Source organism: Pinus tabuliformis, chromosome 7, assembly GCF_031772625.1.
Source record: "Pinus tabuliformis cultivar Carrire ecotype Pingquan chromosome 7, CPIR1, whole genome shotgun sequence".
Classification (NCBI taxonomy): Eukaryota; Viridiplantae; Streptophyta; class Pinopsida; order Pinales; family Pinaceae; genus Pinus; species Pinus tabuliformis.
The window spans coordinates 567,141,256-567,159,618 of record NC_142293.1 but is presented as its reverse complement, the minus strand read 5'-3'; positions in this window follow the sequence as shown (position 1 = coordinate 567,159,618).

Sequence of the window (18,363 nt, the reverse complement as noted above, 5' to 3'; positions counted from 1 at the left end):
ATATGCCAAAAAAGAGTTATAGGAGGCGGAATACACTATCGGGAGCAATATATGCCACAAAAGAGTTATATGCATGCAAATACACTTTTGGAGGCCATATATGCATGCAAATACAGGCAGAGCAGCATATAACATATATAAGGCAATTTACACTATCGGAGGCGAAGACATAGTTATATCGAAAACCTATACATAAAGGAAATTTACACTATTAGAGGCGGAAAACATAGGTATATCGATATACACTATCGGAGGCAGAATATATATATATATATCGGAGTATAAAGGTGACAAATATATATATCGACGATATTGTAATCGGCAAGTTCTACATCGAGCCACTACTCGATACCCCCGATAGCGATATATATGTGCGGACCTGACGACATCATTATGCAATGGTTTAATGTTATATCGCATCTGCCCATCACAATAATAAAAAGGCGTGTCACCCCTAAAAGCGCCGATTGCGATATATGTTGCGGACCCGATGCAAAATTACAATTTGGCTTAATATCATATCGCATACCTAGGTGAATCGACCATATGCCATCGAGAAGCTGTGACTACCTATTGCAATTACATAACCGGACCCGATGGGTTTTATAAACCCAATTGTATAAGTTTTGAGTTTTGCACATAAAGGGATTTTTAGTGTATTGGCGGGGTTACGGTGTAAAAACCGAAATACAAAGGAAAAGCTTCGAAGCGATAAAGACCGGACTCAAAAGGTTTTTTAGAAGTGGCCCTATAATACTTGAGTTCCGTAAGTGAGATTTTGAGTGGGCCTTAGGCGGTAAATGGTTTTGGGCTGGCTCTGCTCGATCCCATACAATGGGCGACGCGTGGCTGGTAGAGGAAAGAGAGAAGCCGCTTTCATCGGGTAGGTAACCTCCGTACTTCTGGGCCACCTGGAAATGAATATCGACTGTTGGATTGAGGATATTGCAGATCGACGGTGGTGGGCTCATGATAGCGACCAAAGGTGGACTCGAAGTAGTTATAGATGTGGATGTAGAGTCCCTTGAAGTCTGCCCTTAAGCGTTTTGGTTGCGATTTTCATATATTTCCTTTGTATTTAAATAGTTGCATTGCACAAGTTTTGAAGGCCAAAAATGCATAAATAAAGGTTCCAATAGTTCAGAAGGCCTGAATGATGCTGATTACGATGGTGTTGGTGACATGGCATCTTTCTCTGTGTATTTTGGTCCTCACCATTAAATCAACGTGTCCCAGGAGTGTTGGTGAGCATGAAGAGGCTGAGGAAGCCGAAAAGCTGGGAAGCCGAAGGACCACCCAGTGCAGAGGAAGCCAAAGCGATGAAGAAGAGGGAATCCAAGGGACAAGCCAACACAGAGGAAGCTGAAGCGAGCATTAAGGAAGTCGAAGAGCTAGTGGAATGCCGAAACCAACAGTCAGAGGCATCAGGAACATATAAAACAGAAAAAACAAGGAAAGGTTGAGGTTTGTGTGTATAATTAGAGTGAGAGGAAGCCGAAGTTCAGGCAGAGGTAGGAGAGGCAAGAGAAGCAGGAGAACAGGAGTTATAGCAGAAGCTCAGTAGGCTTGGGAGCAGAGAATTACAACAAAAACAGTTTATACCAGGTTAGGGTTGGAGCCCGCAAGGTTGGAGCCTTAGAATTGAAAGGATTGGAATCCTTGGGAGTTGGTGCTCCTAAGTGCAGAACTATTGCCTTGGCAAAATAGAGTTGGTGCTTTGGAGGTTGGAGCCTCACTAAAGTCCAAGTTGGTGTTTGGCAATTGATTGCAACTATTCATATATTGTATCTATTTCATTGCATTGTTTGTGTTAATAAAAACATTTATTCCAACTATCTATTTCTGTGTTCCATATATAAATGTTTTGGTGATAAAAAAGAACAATTAAAAAGAAATACTGATTCACTCCCCCCCTTAGTATTTCCAACAAGGACCGACACGACTGGAACACAAATCAGTCACTTAGGTTGGCGCGAGGCACAATGCTAATCTCTGCACATTGACACAGGGGAGACAAAGGTCATTAGCGTCAGTCTCGTAAACTGCGCAAAACAAAAATTTCAGGGGAAATGGTGTAAAAGGGAATTTATCTGCTCATGAAGAGGGACACAGTGGGAGTTTCTTCATGAAGGAAAAGCATGTGGGGTTCAATGTAGAGATCCTCCAGGATCAAGGAACGGGGAGTACAGGGACAATGAAAAAATGTTGTATAACAATGTTGAGAATTGAGCTAGCAATTGTAATACATCTCTATTCATTAGATTAATGCAATAAAGCATAGGTGTTTTTAGTAAATTGATTTCACCTAAAAAAATATTGTGTGCATGTGTGTTACTTCTCTTTTCATGTTTGTCATTGATGTTCTAAATTGTTAATTGAATTTCACAGAGAAGTAGAGTAGGTTCGTGTCTTGTGATTTTGATTAAAATTTCATGAGCAATAGGGAAATATTTAAGGATGGAAAATTATCTTGAAGTTTAAAAACATTGGCAAATCTCACTAGTCTCTAATGTGCAAACTATAAAATGTTTATTTACATATTTGTAAAATTATTCAAATTTATAATGATTTTATATATACTCTCTATATAAATTTGGCAATTTTTAAGGTAAAATAATTTTATATTGTAAATTTTGGGTGAATATTCTTTTTGGAAAAATCATAGAAAATTAGCTCACTTGTCAATATTCACCCCTAAAATTTTCCATGATGAGAAGTTACAACTCTACACCATAGTTTCTACAATGACATCTACAAAATTGGACATGTGAAATGTTGTACAAGTTTGTTTTTGATAGGAGGCCAAAAACAAAAAGTTTTGGGAGAAGTAGACCTAGTGAGGGTAGAAGCAACTAATAGACCCGTTGAAGGAAAAAGTAGCAAGCATAATTGGTTAATGAAAAACTAGACTTAATGAAGTATGTTGGTTTCTATGAATATTTGTAGTAGCAAGGATTGATGTCTCTTGTAGGTGACACCTACAAATATTACAACAGAGGGATTGATGTCTCCTATAGGTTGGCACCTAGAAATCTTAAAATAGAGGGGATTAGTGTCTCATGTAGGTTGGTGCCTACAAATTAGCGTAATATTACGTTGGTTCCTACAAGAGCTATTATATTGAGAAGTTTTTTGGTTTTCTCCTAAAATGGTTTTCATGTATATCTAATGTTTCATGTGTTTCTTATGAGATTGATGTGTTATAATGCTTGAATGTTTGAACAAGTGAAAATTATCCAAAATTGATATCCAAGAAAATCGTGAAAATAAGGAGAACAATTATGTTAGATATCATTCACCTATAGGAATAATTTCTTCACAATTGGAGAGCAAAAACAATGAATCACATAATTGTAATCATGATTGTTCACTCCACAATCCACATTATTAGGACTTCAAGTTAGCACCAAGGAACTATGATATTCCAATGATCAATATGCAGAAGTTCAATGGTAATGATCCCATAACATGTATGCTCCAGATGGAGCAATACTTTGATCTACATCAAGTGGCATCCTTGCAAAAGGTAAATATTGTAGCTTTAACAACCTCGGGTTAAAAGTTCACGTAATAAAGTTAATAAAGGAAAAATAAGACCAAGGTCATGGGACATGTATTCAAAGATGAATGTTGGGAAAAACATCCCAGTGGGTATTTATATGGTTTATTATGGCTAAGGGGAAATTGGCAAAGAATTTGAAAAGGAAAAGAGGCATTAATTGGCATTTTATTGATGAAAATAAAGGAAAATAGGAGAAAAGGAAGGTGAAAGGTCACAAGTTTGCATGAGCAGGAAAATTGAAGGAATGATAGAGGAAATTGAAGCAAATAGAGGCTTCAATAATAAAAAGGCTTCTGAGGATATGTGTTATATACCTAGGGGGGATAACATGGGGTACAAAGGGAGGTATCCAAGGGAATAATGTAATAATGGGATGGGCCATAGTAATAAATAAGGTGGTTAACCCATATCATGTAAGGGACCACAAGTAGTTAGTAATAATGTAATGGGCCCATGGTATTAGATAGATGGTATTGAGGGAACCATGGTAATGACCCATGGTATTGTATGTATGAGGCCTATAAAGAGGCTAGAGACTCCTTATTGAGGGATGTGAAGGATTATTGTATGAACAGGCATATGGCTTGTGGAGTGTTCTCCTTCCTTAAAGAGTGAATATATGGTGTTGCCCTACCTTAAGGGTTTGATCAATAAAGTGAATCATTTCTATCTATATTCAGATCTTGTTATTTCTTGGGTTTATTTTCATTGTCTTATATTTTCATATCAGATCTATAACAAGTGGTATCAGAGCACTTTCTTGGGCACAAAAGTGGAGAATTTTTTTTATTTTTGCAGGATTTCAGGGGTGGCGAGTTTGCAGATCAGATCTGTATGTTTTGGTGCAAGATCTATTAAATCTAATTGTAGATCTGGATTATTTGTGAAAAAATATCCGATTTCAAAAAAAAAAATCGGTTGAATCAGAGTCCGGATGAAGGAGATATCGCTGATCTAAAAATCAGTGGGGTTGCAGACAATTTTTCAGGGCAGCGAGTTTGCGGCGCAGATCTAGATGTCTTAGTGAAAGATTTGCAAAATATAATTGTAGATCTGGATTCTATGTGAAAAAATACCTGATTTCAAAAAAAAAATCGGTCGAATCGGAGTCCGGATGAAGGAGATATCGCTGATTTAAAAATCAGTGGGGTTGCAGACAATTTTTTGGGGCAGCGAGTTTGTGGCACAGATCTAGACTTCCTAGTGAAAGATCTACAAAATCTAATTGTAAATCTGAATTCTTTGTGAAAAAATACTCTATTTTAAAAAAAATTCGGTCGAATCGGAGTCCGGATGAAGGAGATATCGCTAATCTAAAAACCAGTGGTGTTGCAGACAATTTTTCGGGGCAGCGAGTTTGTGGCGCAGATCTGGACGTCCTAGTGCAAGATCTACAAAATCTAATTGCAGATCTGAATTTTTTGGGAAAAATTACCCAATTTCAAAAAAAAAATCAGTCGAATCGGAGTCCGGATGAGGGAGATATCACTGATTTAAAATCAACTCTTTTTTGCAGAAATTTTGGTGACGACGGGAGAGTTGTAGTGCAGATCTGAAATTCCAGTGCCTGGATCAGGATTTCTATCACATGGGTAGATGCAGAATGGTTGTTCCATTTCCAAAAATAGGTCATAATAGGGATTCTGAGCAATATTGATGAAATTGTGGCCATTTCAAATTTTCGCCAAGTAAGTGAATTTTTCTCAAACCCTCTTCATGGAAAATTTTACTGGAAAAGGTGATAGCCCTACTATTGAAGAATACATAAAACAAACTAAGTCAGTATGGGAGAAAAATTGGAAGGATTCAGTGTGGCTTAACTTCAGAGATGAGGCTTACAAATGGTATTTCTCACTTGACGACAAGCAATTGTCCAAACTTTCAGATGCAGAATTTGAAAGTGTCCTTTTAAACAAATGGTCTCGGACTAGAAAAAAGGAGAATGAGACACGTAAAGGGTTATTTTCTACGGGTGTCTCCTTATTGCAGGTTCATGGATTGATTCAGAAGGAGAAAATCGTTGTATCTATAAATCCTAGTTGCAAGCACAATTTTATGAATGTTAATTTGGTAAAAAAATTGCAAGTTCCAGCAAAACACATTGAAAACACACAAGTGGATGATGAGGATGTTCAAGTGTATAAGGATTTGAAGATTTCTATGGATAAGTATGTGTGGCATGGTGATTTTTATACTTCAGAGATGGATAATATGGATGTTGTTTTAGGATATCCTTGGATGGAATCCATGGGTACTATCAATATTAATGTGCAGAAGAAATTCCTGAAGCTCTGGTATAAAAAGAAGAAAATTACATTACAGGATATTTCCATCAATAAACAAGTAGAGTCCATGAAGGTTGACGCAGAAGATGTTCCAGGGACTGACATATCAGATGATGAGCCATTGATGATCGACAATCAAACACAAACAGAGGCTGAAGCAGAAAAGGATACAGGTGCTGATACATCAGATGAGGGCTCAGTGGTTGAAGTAATATTGGAAGATAAGACACCACAGCAGGCACCACAGCAGGGTGAATTAAATAAAAAGACACTGTGGGTTAAAACTTCAACATATCATCACCCACATCACTCCGTAAGAAAACAACCAACAAAATGGCAACCAATTAGCCACAAGGACAACAACCTCCGCCTGACAGATAAAGAGGAGCGAAGATCCACCTACTACACATCAACACAAAAGAGCTACCACGGTCAACTTCCATCTCAAGCGAGCGAGGCACCAGCAAGATCGAGGGTTCACCTTTCTCTTGGATGGCTAGATGCACGTGCATGGTACCAGTGGACTACTCTTTTGAGTAGATCTTATTATTTGTGTTCTTCTCATGTTTCGGGGACAAAACATGTTAAGGGGGGTGGAATGTTATATACCTAGGGGGGATAACATGGGGTACAAAGGGAGGTATCCAAGGGAATAATGTAATAATGGGATGGGCCATAGTAATAAATAAGGTGGTTAACCCATATCATGTAAGGGACCACAAGTAGTTAGTAATAATGTAATGGGCCCATGGTATTAGATAGATGGTATTGAGCGAACCATGGTAATGACCCATGGTATTGTATGTATGAGGCCTATAAAGAGGCTAGAGACTCCTCATTGAGGGATGTGAAGGATTATTGTATGAACAGGCATATGGCTTGTGGAGTGTTCTCCTTCCTTAAGGAGTGAATATATGGTGTTGCCCTACCTTAAGGGTTTGATCAATAAAGTGAATCATTTCTATCTATATTCAGATCTTGTTATTTCTTGGGTTTATTTTCATTGTCTTATATTTTCATATCAGATCTATAACAATATGTTCATGACTTTTGTTGGTTAACCTTTTTTCAGGTTAGTTTTGGAGCTCTCTCTCTCTATTCCTTTTATTTTCTCATACTATTGCACACAGAGAATTCTTGGAGAACTCTAGCATTGGAGAAAGGAAGGCAAAGGAAGGACAAGAAGGTAAAGGGAAGCAAAGGACAATTAAGGAAAAGTTGGAGCAAGCAGGTTTAGTAGGAATACTTGCAGGTAACAGGTTGCATGTGTGATTTCCTAGCTAGTTTGTGAATGCATGGTACATGCATGTGTGTACTTGGTTCTCTTGCTGTCATTGGCATGGATTTTTCCAGGTGTAATAGTGGTTTCAACCTTTCCTTTCCATTTCTGGATAGTCATAGTGTGATGGGGTTCTTTTATTTTCTTAATCTTTGGATTACTATATGGTTTTGGAAGCGGGTGACGTGGTCTCAGGAAAACTCCCAAGGGCTAAGGAATCCCTTGACCGATTTTGGCGGGATTATGGTAAAGCTTGAGTGTGGAGAAGGAAAAATTCCTCAAGGTATTGGTGAAGAAATTCTGAGACATCCAAGCTTGTTTTGGGCCTATTGATACCTTGACCGGTTTGGGTGGGATTTTGGTAAATCCTGGTTGTTTATGTGCTTGTTTTGGTCCTAGTGATCCCTTGGCTAGTTTTAGTGGGATTGTGGCAAAACCTGGTTGTTTATGTTCTTGTTTTTGGCCTAGTGATCCCTTGACCTATTTTAGTAGGATTGTGGTAAAGCCTAGTTGTTATGTGCTTGTTTTAGGCCTAGTGATCCCTTGACTGATTTTGGCAGAATTGCGATAAAGTCTAGTTGTTTATGTTCTTGTTGGGCCTAGGAATCCCTTGATCAATTTTGGTGGGATTGTGGTAAAGCCTAAGGGTGGAGGTGGTTTAATCTATGGGAAACCCTGGTTTTTTTGTTTCTAGTATCACATTCATGCTTCGAATGTGGAATAGGGGTGATTAGCTAAAATAAATATTTGGTTAAGCTCAATATATAATCGAGTAGTACATGGAAGTCCCTGACTTGGTTGGATTTTGTATGTGTTAATAAGAGTTGTTTTCCTCTTGTATTTCATGAGTACTTGTACTTTTTATTATGTGGATTTGATGGTTGTTCTATCATGGTTATTATTATGGTTATATGCTGGTTATAAGCATGGTTTCATAACAGGTTCTAGTTATGGCTCTTGATATGTTTGATTTGTTGATGAATGGTTCATGAATGTACAATATAAAAAATGTTATTGCAACTATTAAGAGAAGGAATTATACCTTGTTGGTGAATCTTAGATAAGTTTCAAACGCATATGTTTAGATATGAATTCATGACCAGGAGATTATATGTTCTCAATAAGTTTGATGAAATGAATATCATGGTTAGGCCTAGTTAGGTCAAGTCTCTAACTAAAATTTGAATGTTTAGATTTTTTCTCATGTCATTTATGCATCTGAGAAGCTACAGGAAGTTTTGGGCAGTGGTCTGGAGGTTGACCTAGAATTTAGGCTCAGAATCCGAGACCACATGTTCCTAAATGGAAAGTTTGGATTGCAATCACATGGATGCAGGCTTATGAATGTGGTTAGAGAATCAAAACCACATGGATTCCTTGCTGTGGGAGTGGTTGAGGTCTCAGGGCAAGGAAAATGTGGTCCAACTCAATATTTGGCCAGCTAGGGTGGTTTCTCAGCCTATGAGTGACGTGTAGCCCTTGTAAGATGTGTGAGATGTCAATTGGTTATCAGTAGTTGACCCTTATTCCTTAATGGAAGCTAGGAGTTTGGGTCGCGTCATAGTAGCTCTCTATCTCATGTTTACCCTAGCAGAATGGTGAAAGTGGGTAAATGAGGGAGGGGTGGTTATAGGGTGGTATCACGGCATGGTTCAATACTTGGACTGGATGGGCGGAATGTGTTTGTCATGCATGAATGTTAGTTGTCTACATTTTTTTAAAGCACCTGATAGGAGAGGCAGTGGACATGGGTTATACTCTAGTTTTGGTTCAAACAGATATTTTGGTCATCATTGTTATCATCCTTACATGAGGAGTGACAAGGGATATTTGTCGGATGAGTTCAAGAAAGCTAAGCCACCTACATTTGATGGAGAATTGAAGAAACTGAAAGATGCAGAGGCATTGTTACTTGGTATGAAGAAGTTCTTTGAGCTGCATAATTGCACAAAGAACATGAAGGTTAGGATAACTATTTTCATCCTTAAAGGGAAAGCACACATTTGGTGGGAAGATGTGAAGATGGTCAGAGACATTAGGACAGAGAAGATAATTTGGCATGAATTTAAGAGAATGTTCAGGAAGAAGTACTTGCCAAAGAGGTACTATGACAATAAGGCCAAGAAGTTCTATGAGATGAATATGAGATCAATGATTGATGAGGAATACATAACTAAGTTCCTAAAGTTGTTGAACTATGTGTTGTATATTAAGGATAAGAAAACTAAATTTCAAAAATTTATTAGTGGATTTCCCTTAGAATTTAAGGATCAAATTGAGTATGATGAGCCTCGGTTGTTGGAAGAAGTCATTGGGAAGTTAAAGCACTATTATGAGCAATCGAAGTGTAAGACCAAATCTAAGTTGGGTTGTGTTGTACTACTCAACAACCCCCCATTATAGTTAATAGTAGAACTAATAAAATATGGGGGAACCTTTTTATTTTCGGATAAAATCCTTTAAGTTTCAATAAAATAAGATAATATTAGGTTCATTTTTCCAAAAACTTGACTAAAATGATAAATATTCCTTATTGGAACATTTATCAGAGCTTAGGTCCATTACACGTTTTTGCAAACATTGGCTTATGTTTAAAATCCCTTATTGGAAAAACTTTATCATGGTTTTTTTAAAATATGATAATATGGTCTCTTTTAAAAAGTTGTGAATTAAAACTTTATTCGAATGAGTTTTCAAACGTTTAAGCCTAAAAAGTAATAAACATGCTCTTTTGTGAATATAACAACAAAGCCCAACACCACAATATTGCCACATAGGATATTAGAGATTTCAATGTCGACGTTTCTAAAACGATGCTCATGTCACTGATATCCAAAGCTCTGATTGCCGATCTCTAATATTCTCCATCCACCAATCTCCAATATTTTCTGAACCGCTGATCTTCGTTATGCGATAACCATTCACCTCTGAAATATTCATCACTCTGATATCCGACTCTGATATGTGTTTTAACATTGATGAATAAGAATTTCACATTCGCCTATCTAATCGGATATTTTGAATGAGACCTCCAATATCACATCGCCACAACAAAGATCCGATATCGTGGATTCGATATATTTATCAAAAAATGTTGAATATGATTTCACATATGCTCCATACAGAGATACCTATATCGCATGTTTTTCATGTTGTCTCATTTTAAAAGTTGCGATGAGCCTTTCTCTGGTACCATACAGTTCTTGCCACTTTTCACTTCCATATGGGGCTACTGTTATAATAATTGAAAAGTATATTTTCATTGGTTTTGCAGGAATTTTGTTATGTTTAGATTTCAATTTGGTTTTCATCTGAGTTTAATAAAAGAAATAGTAAGCTATGTTTGGATGAAACAAAGATGAACCCAGGGTCGATAAGGAGAAAGTAATAGTTCGATCTAGGATTTCTGAAGACTCTTTGCCATGTGCCACAACACAGTTCTAAACTGAAGAGATTATTGTAACAAACACTGAGAAAGGCAAACAAATGGGAAACAAATCAATCCTTTGGCTAAATAACTCCTCAAATTGTCTCCAGATGTAAAACCAGTGACTAAAGTATGGAAAGAATCATCAAAAAAGAAGGTTGAGAGGATCAAATATCTGTCAAAGATTGACTTGGAATGCCATTGGAATTTCCTAGTCAAACTATATAATCATGGGCTGATACCAAGATTTCTCTCTAGCACCACTACTCATTTACTTTCAACGCTTAAAGAGGCATTATTCACTGCACATATGTGTATACGACTCCATCATCCACCTGAATTAAAAGCCAAACGATAGATATATGTGAGATTCAGCAATGCATGGATAGTCAAGTTGTTGCAACTACAATCGATTATTGTCTTTTACTTTATTTTTAGTATGGTTTGTTAAAACCACTTCAGCATTCTATGGCACTTTTTTAGATTTGTTTTTTTATTGTGAACTATAAACCCCTTCATTGTTATGAAGGAAGGGTTCTGAATTTTTGCGAGGAAGCTTCTGGTTTTCACTACTATATCTTGGAGGAATATTAATAGAAAGAGGAACCACTACTATTTCACTTATGAGTAGCGTAACGTTTATCAAGTATTATTATATGAATACTAGTTCTCTGTTTATGATTTGAATGGTTACTATATTTGTTTTTATCATATACATGTTTGCAAGTAGTTAAGCTTTATCACTATTGATGTGATTAATTGAAATATTTTAATTATATGAATGAACAATGATATCTGATATGTGTGATATGTTTCAACAACTAATTTAATTAACTATTTTAACCTCAAAAATGATTTGATGATATATATTATCATTTTTAATGCGAAATAGTTATAAGTCACATTTACAGAAAAAGATTTATAGGGATACATAGTTTAAGTCTATGTATTTCTTTTTTTAGTTTCATTTACATAATCAATTCCACACTTATATATCATATCGGATTTTTATATTTTATTAAGGGAAATTGGTCCCATAAACCCAGTTGCAGCCACTATTCCAAATGGAAAAGGACCTACCCTAAGTTTCTGGCTGGGTGGTTTTCTCCAATGTTGAAGCAAATATTTTCGAGCCTTCAACATTTTTGGAGCTAGAAGGAGGGCCTTCAAACTATGAATGACAATAATATCCACTCTTAAATCAAAAGGTAATTCTAAGTGTTAGTCTCCCTCAAAATCACCACCAACTTACAGATCACATTCCAAATCTCCTAATCCAAGATCTAAATTTGTTCAGAAAGCCACCAAAACTCCTAGCACACTTCCAAAGTTAGTTGGCCAAACTTATTCTCAAATACCAACTGAATCTACTGAAGCTCAATATTTGATCCAAAAATTGGAAGGAATTCCATTTCTAGAGAAAAATTTGTCCAAAGCAATATATCCGAAGGAAGTGTTTCCTCATCTTTACAGTCTTCTGGTGTATTAACTAGATCCCAGAGTGAAAAAATTGGATTTAAACCTATTGAATTTCATTTAACCACTCATTGGAGAAAGAAAACTACTCCAAAAACTCATTCTTCCGCTAGCGAGATTACATCACCATCTTCCCATCTTACTTCTTATCTTGGTCCTTCCACTTCCTCTACCTCTTTACCTTCTTCTAATCAACCTCTCATTCCATCCATTCAAATTCCTCAAATGAAAACATCTAGTGCAACTATAATAAGCAGTACTATAGGAACATCTTTCACAACGACTCAATCACTGCCATCCTCCCCCTCATTTTCTACTAATTCGTTTGCTTTGAATACTCCCAGAATGGACCAAATAACATGGAATAACCCTGGGGCAGTATAGATGGCTCCACCATTACACCCTCTTCCTAAACACCCAGAGAGGTGGCTTCCTAATTTTAATCCTAATGATGACCTCCCTACAGAGGAACATCTTCATAATTTCATGTTAGCTATCAATCTAAATGAAGTCACTAAAGAGGATTTTCTTGTCAGACTTTTTCCATACACATTTGATGGATTTACATGATCATAGTATTTTTATATTCCTTCTGGATCAATAATTGGGATATGTTTGAAGAGAAATTTTTATTGAAATTCGATGATGACCAAACAACTGCCACTTTGATTAATGACTTATCAAATCTTAAGACCAATCCAAATGAAAGAATCAAAGATTTTAATTCTAGATTCAACAAATTGTTGAATAAGATCCCAACCACTTCTAGACCAGGGACCGATGTACATATTGAATGGTATATCTCTTCTCTTCCTTCAAATATTGCTATGTTCATAGATAGAGCCAACAAAACAGTTCTTCTTGATAACATGAAATTATCTCTATCTGTAGAAAAGATAATCCTTTCCCTTGAAAAGAAAACTTCTCTTCATGAAATAAGGAAAATAAAAAAAGTTACTTTCAAAGATGAATCCAAGAAGAAATCTCTCAAGGATCATTTTAACTTGGAAGAATTACAAAAGGTTTTGAAGACAATGTCAAATGAAATGGTAGAAATTAAAAAGAAAGTAGCTAAAACCTCTAAAAATCCCTTTCAGCCTTTCGAAAGGACTCAGCCATCACAATCACAACCACCTGCCATTATATCAAATGCTGAATCTGATCAAGATGATGAAGAAGAAGAATCAACTTTATTAGCTAAAGAATCCCAAGAAGAAGAGTTAGTGGAAGCTTATGGTTTATGGGATTTCATCCTAACTACTTCAGAAAATGAAGACGAGGAAGAGGCCCTTCCAATAGGTACTAGAAGGGACTTGCTGATTAATCTCCAACAAATTAAAAACAAAAGTCTCCTACTCTCCCTAATAAGGATAAAAGTGTAATTAAGAATTCTTCTACTCTTCTTTAGATTCTCTTCCGACTACTTCTAAATCTCCTTCTTCATCCAAGACTTTGATAATCTCTGATACTATGGAATACAACATTGTTGAGGACTTGAAAAAAGTCAAATCAACCATTTCTGTTTATGAGGTTAGTAAATTAAAACAACATAAGCTTTTATTTAAATAATTAAATGTAGTTCTTGCATTGCCATTACCTACTGTTGTCACTACAAAAGCCTCAAAAGAGACAAGAAAAGCTCCGAATGTCTCTTCAGATAAGATTGACTCATCATATGCCATTTTGATCGGAGATAGATCAAATTCCCACACTCCTCCCTTTTTATTGACTTTTGAGATTTTTAACAAGAATGTTCATAACTGTTTAGTGGATTTTGGTGCATCATCAAATGTCATGCCTTATGCGGTATGTATTAAATTGAACATAACACCACATAAATCTGTTGTCAATATTGTTCAATTAGATCACACAAAAGTCAAAGTTTTTGGAGAAATGAATTATGTTTTAATAATATTAGCTTCCAATTCAAGGATTTGTCAAATAATAGATATATTAATTGTATACATTCCTAAATTTTATGGTCTTATTCTAAGCAGAGACTGGTTTGAAAAACTACATGGTTACTTTGCAACCAATTAGTCACACATGTGGCTTCCCTACAATGGAAAACCCAATCAAACTCGTGTTGATAGGGAAAAACACATGAAACATTCAGTGATTGATTTTGGTGAAGAAAACGAATCGATTTTTTTCAAACAATATTCTTGGAAGTTATTCCTTTGAATTTTTCTTTGGCAATTTTCATGCACAAGAATCTCCTTTTTTAGTTGACTCTATTTCATCTCAAATTGAAAATTTCTCCCAAACAAATTCTTCTAAGTGTATAAATGTTGTAGATAACCTTGTAAATAAGCATGATAGTATATTTGGACCCTTTATTTTGATGGATCGAAATCTAATGAAGGAACAGGAGTTGGTTTTATTTTGATTAATCCTTATCGAGAAAAAAATATGCTAGCTTTCAGACTAGTGTTTGACTGTACCAATAAAGTTGTAGAATATGAAGCATTGGTACATGACTTACAGAAGGCTATTAGTCTTGATATCAAATATCTTAAATTTTTTGGTGACTCAGAAATTGTTATCAAACAAGTTAGAAACAACATCCATTGTGTTTCTAGTCACCTTAAGCATTATCAATATTTGATCCAAGAACTCACGTCTCATTTCATTGCATTCAATATAGCTCCTATTCGAAGAACACAAAATGCTAGTGCATATCTCCTAGAAAATGTTTCTTCCAAACTTATTCCACCTGAAGATTTCAATCTAGATAGATTTTCTATTGAATTAATTTTTCGCCCCTCCATTCTAGACAACATTACTAATTGACGAGTGTTTAATGATGACAATGACATCTTGAATTTTCTGAAATATGAAGGGTCTTACTCTAATCAGATTATCAATGAGGATGAACATGAAAAACAATTGAATAAATATTCTAAAGAAAATTCTTTACCTAAAACTGTAGTTAAACTGAATATTTATATGACTTGAAAGATAGATTCAAAAGCATAACTAATTTCAAGCTTCAAAGTTCAACTTAGAGATTTGAATTGGTTAACTTAGGATCTGATCATAAGCATCAAAACATTAATTTGGGCCTTGGACCATCACCAGATGAAATATCTGCTTTCACTCATTTGTTGAAAATATACAAGGATATATTTGCATGGAATTATGATGATTTGAAAACCTATGACACATCCATCATTCAACACATTATCCCTATGCTTTCAAATGTCAAACCAATCCAACAAAAGCTTAGGAAAATCCACCCTAACTTGGAAACTCAAATTAAAACTGAACTGAATAAGCTTCTTAAAGCTAAAATCATTTTTCTAGTCAGACATTCCAAGTGGGTCTCAAACCTTGTGCCAGTTAGAAAGAAAAATGGGGATATTCGTATTTGTATAGATTTCAAAAATTTGAACAAAGCCTATGAAAAGGATAACTTTCCTTTGCCCCCAATGGAAAAAATTTTACAATCGGTTGCTGGTTCTGAATTAATGTCTTTTTTAGATGGCTTTTCAGGTTACAATCAAATTCTTGTACATCCAAATGACAGACTGAAAACCACATTCAAGACTAAGTGGGGGACCTACGCTTATCAAAAAATGCCTTTCAGACTGATTAATGCTGGAGCTACTTTCCAAAGAGCTATGGATATTGATTTCAGAGGTTTGATCAATAAGATAGTCGTAGTGTATCTAGATGACATTCCGATTTATTCCAAATAAAGAGGTAATCATTTACATTATTTAAAATAGATCTCTGAAAAATGTAGAAAGTTTGGAATCTCCCTAAATCCTAAAAAGTCATTTTTTTCTCTTAACAAAGGAAAAATTATAGGCTTTATAGTGTCTAAAGAAGGAGTCTACAGAGATACAGATAGAATTAAAGCGATATCTAAATCCCCTTACCACACAACAAAAACTCCATGCAATCCTTCCTTGGATAGATTATTTTTGTTAAAATATTTGTTCTAGACTTCTCTCAATTTGTACTTCCTTTGCAGGCTATCATAAAGAAGAAGTCAATTTTCAAATGGGGGTTGATCGAAAGAAAAGCATTTGAGTTAATAAAATAAGAAATAATTGATTCCTCTTCATTATCAACCCCTAATTTTTCCAAACCATTTATTCTTTATACTTTTTCTTCTGAACAATCCTATGCAACAATCTCGACTCAACCTAATGAGCAACAAATTGAAACTCTAATTTCTTTCTTTAGTTCCAACTTACAAGGAGCCACGTTAAATTATTCAAAGGTTGAAAAGAAAGTCTTTGCAGTATTCAAATCCATTAAAAATTTCAGGCCTTTCCTCCTAAAAACACATGTAAAAGTAATTATTCCTTTCCCTGCTGTGAGAAAATTACTTATCCACAAAGAATTGGGAGAGAAAAGGGAAAATGTGGTTAATGCTCTACAAGAATGTGACCTAGACATCAAACTAGCTAAATAGTAAGGGGTCATGTTTTTGCAGGTCAATTACTGGAGCTTATGATAGTTCAACTGATGAAGATTCAGGTAATAATGTCTAAATCACAAAGGTATGTCCCATCGATACTGAATCTCAATATGTTGATCTTATGTTTTGCTTGAAAAATAGTTATGCTCCATTAGAACTCAATTACAAGAAGAAAAGAGCTCTTAGAATTAAAGCTAATCAATATGAGCTTCTCAGTGATGTCTTATTTAAAAGGAATTACAATTCTGGTTTGCTAAGATGTCTATAAAAGTATGAAGCTAAAAAGGTTTTGTAGGAGCTACATGATGGACCAACTGGTGGACACTATGGTGGAGACACCACTGCTTATAAAATTTTGCATGTTGGATACTATTGGCCAACTTTATTCAGGGACACTCATGCCTATGTCAGAAAATGTAAAGTCTACCAGACTACTTTAGGAAGACAGAAGAAACGAACCTTACCTTTGCAACTAGTTAATATTGAACAACCGTTTGAATAATGGGGACTGGACATGATAAGCGAGATTGTTCCTAACTCTTCCAAGCAACATAAATACATCTTGACTGCTACAAAATACTTCACCAAATGGGTAGAAGAAATACCCCTCAAGGTGGCCAATTATGAAAACATTATTGAATTTATTGATCAATTCATCATTACCAGGTTTGGTCTTCCCATGCCCTTGTTTTTGATAATGCATCTTATTTTTCAGGAAATTCCATTAGCTCTTAAAAGAGGTTTTAAACTTAAGTATTCTGAAAATTATTACCCTAAAGGAAATGATTTAACAGAATCTACTAATAAAAATCTCATTAGAATAATCGAAAGAGCAATTGACCAAAATCAAAGAAATTGGCACAAAGATCTACTTTTTGCTTTATGGGCTGATAGAATCACTCATAATGTCTCTATATGCACTTCTCCTTTTCAACTAGTGTATGGAAAAGAAGTTACTCTGCCTCCTAATCTAGCTATTCCATCATTATCCCTAGTCCAATCCATTGAAGAAAAACCTTCCTTTGCCTCACAATTAAGAATGTCCCAAATTTTTAAGCTAGAGGAAGAAAGGGATAAAGAAAGACAAGTTCATACCCATCATCAACAATTGGTTAAATATTATTTTGATGCAAGTTCAATTAACAATAAATATTTTGAAATTGGCGATCTAGTTTTGAAATGAGACAAAGCTCATGAAGAAAGAGGTAAACACACTATGTTTCAGAAATTATGGCTAGGTCCATTTCAAATCGTTGACAAACTAGGCTCATCAACCTTCATCCTCCAAGATCTATAGGGAAAGAGGTATTCTCTTCCCATTAATGGGCTAGTTTTGAAAAAATATTTTTCTTAAGGATACCTATTCTTCTGTAAATATGTAAATAACCACATGTATATACCAGTGTCTTTAATCCTAGTTATGTTAGTTAATACACTTTTGTCTTCGCATTGGGGTCTCTTATTATTCACATGAAATTTGAATGATTAGACAAGAGATTTTAGAAACACTGATTATAACTTTGAAGTTTAGTATTGCATCTAACTCTGAAATCTTTATATCCATTAAATTGTGAATGTTTCATAAATTGAAAACTCTATAAAGTCTGGTTATCCTATGATTGTTCATGAGAAGGTTTTCTTTAAAAAGTAAAGGCTATTTTGAAGTTTTAGCATCTTTTGGCTTCAATTGTCATCCATTACTCTTAAGGAGTGAATATAACTCCCCATCCACTCATTTTAATTTTTTTAGAGTGTAATTCAAAAATATATAAAACTTGAAAGATAAGAGGTCTCATCATGACCCGACTTACCATGATCATGGGAAACCAATGATACTGACGTTATCAACACGGGCTACCAAACCAGGATAATGGCTTACAGTTATATGACTCTAAGACAAGA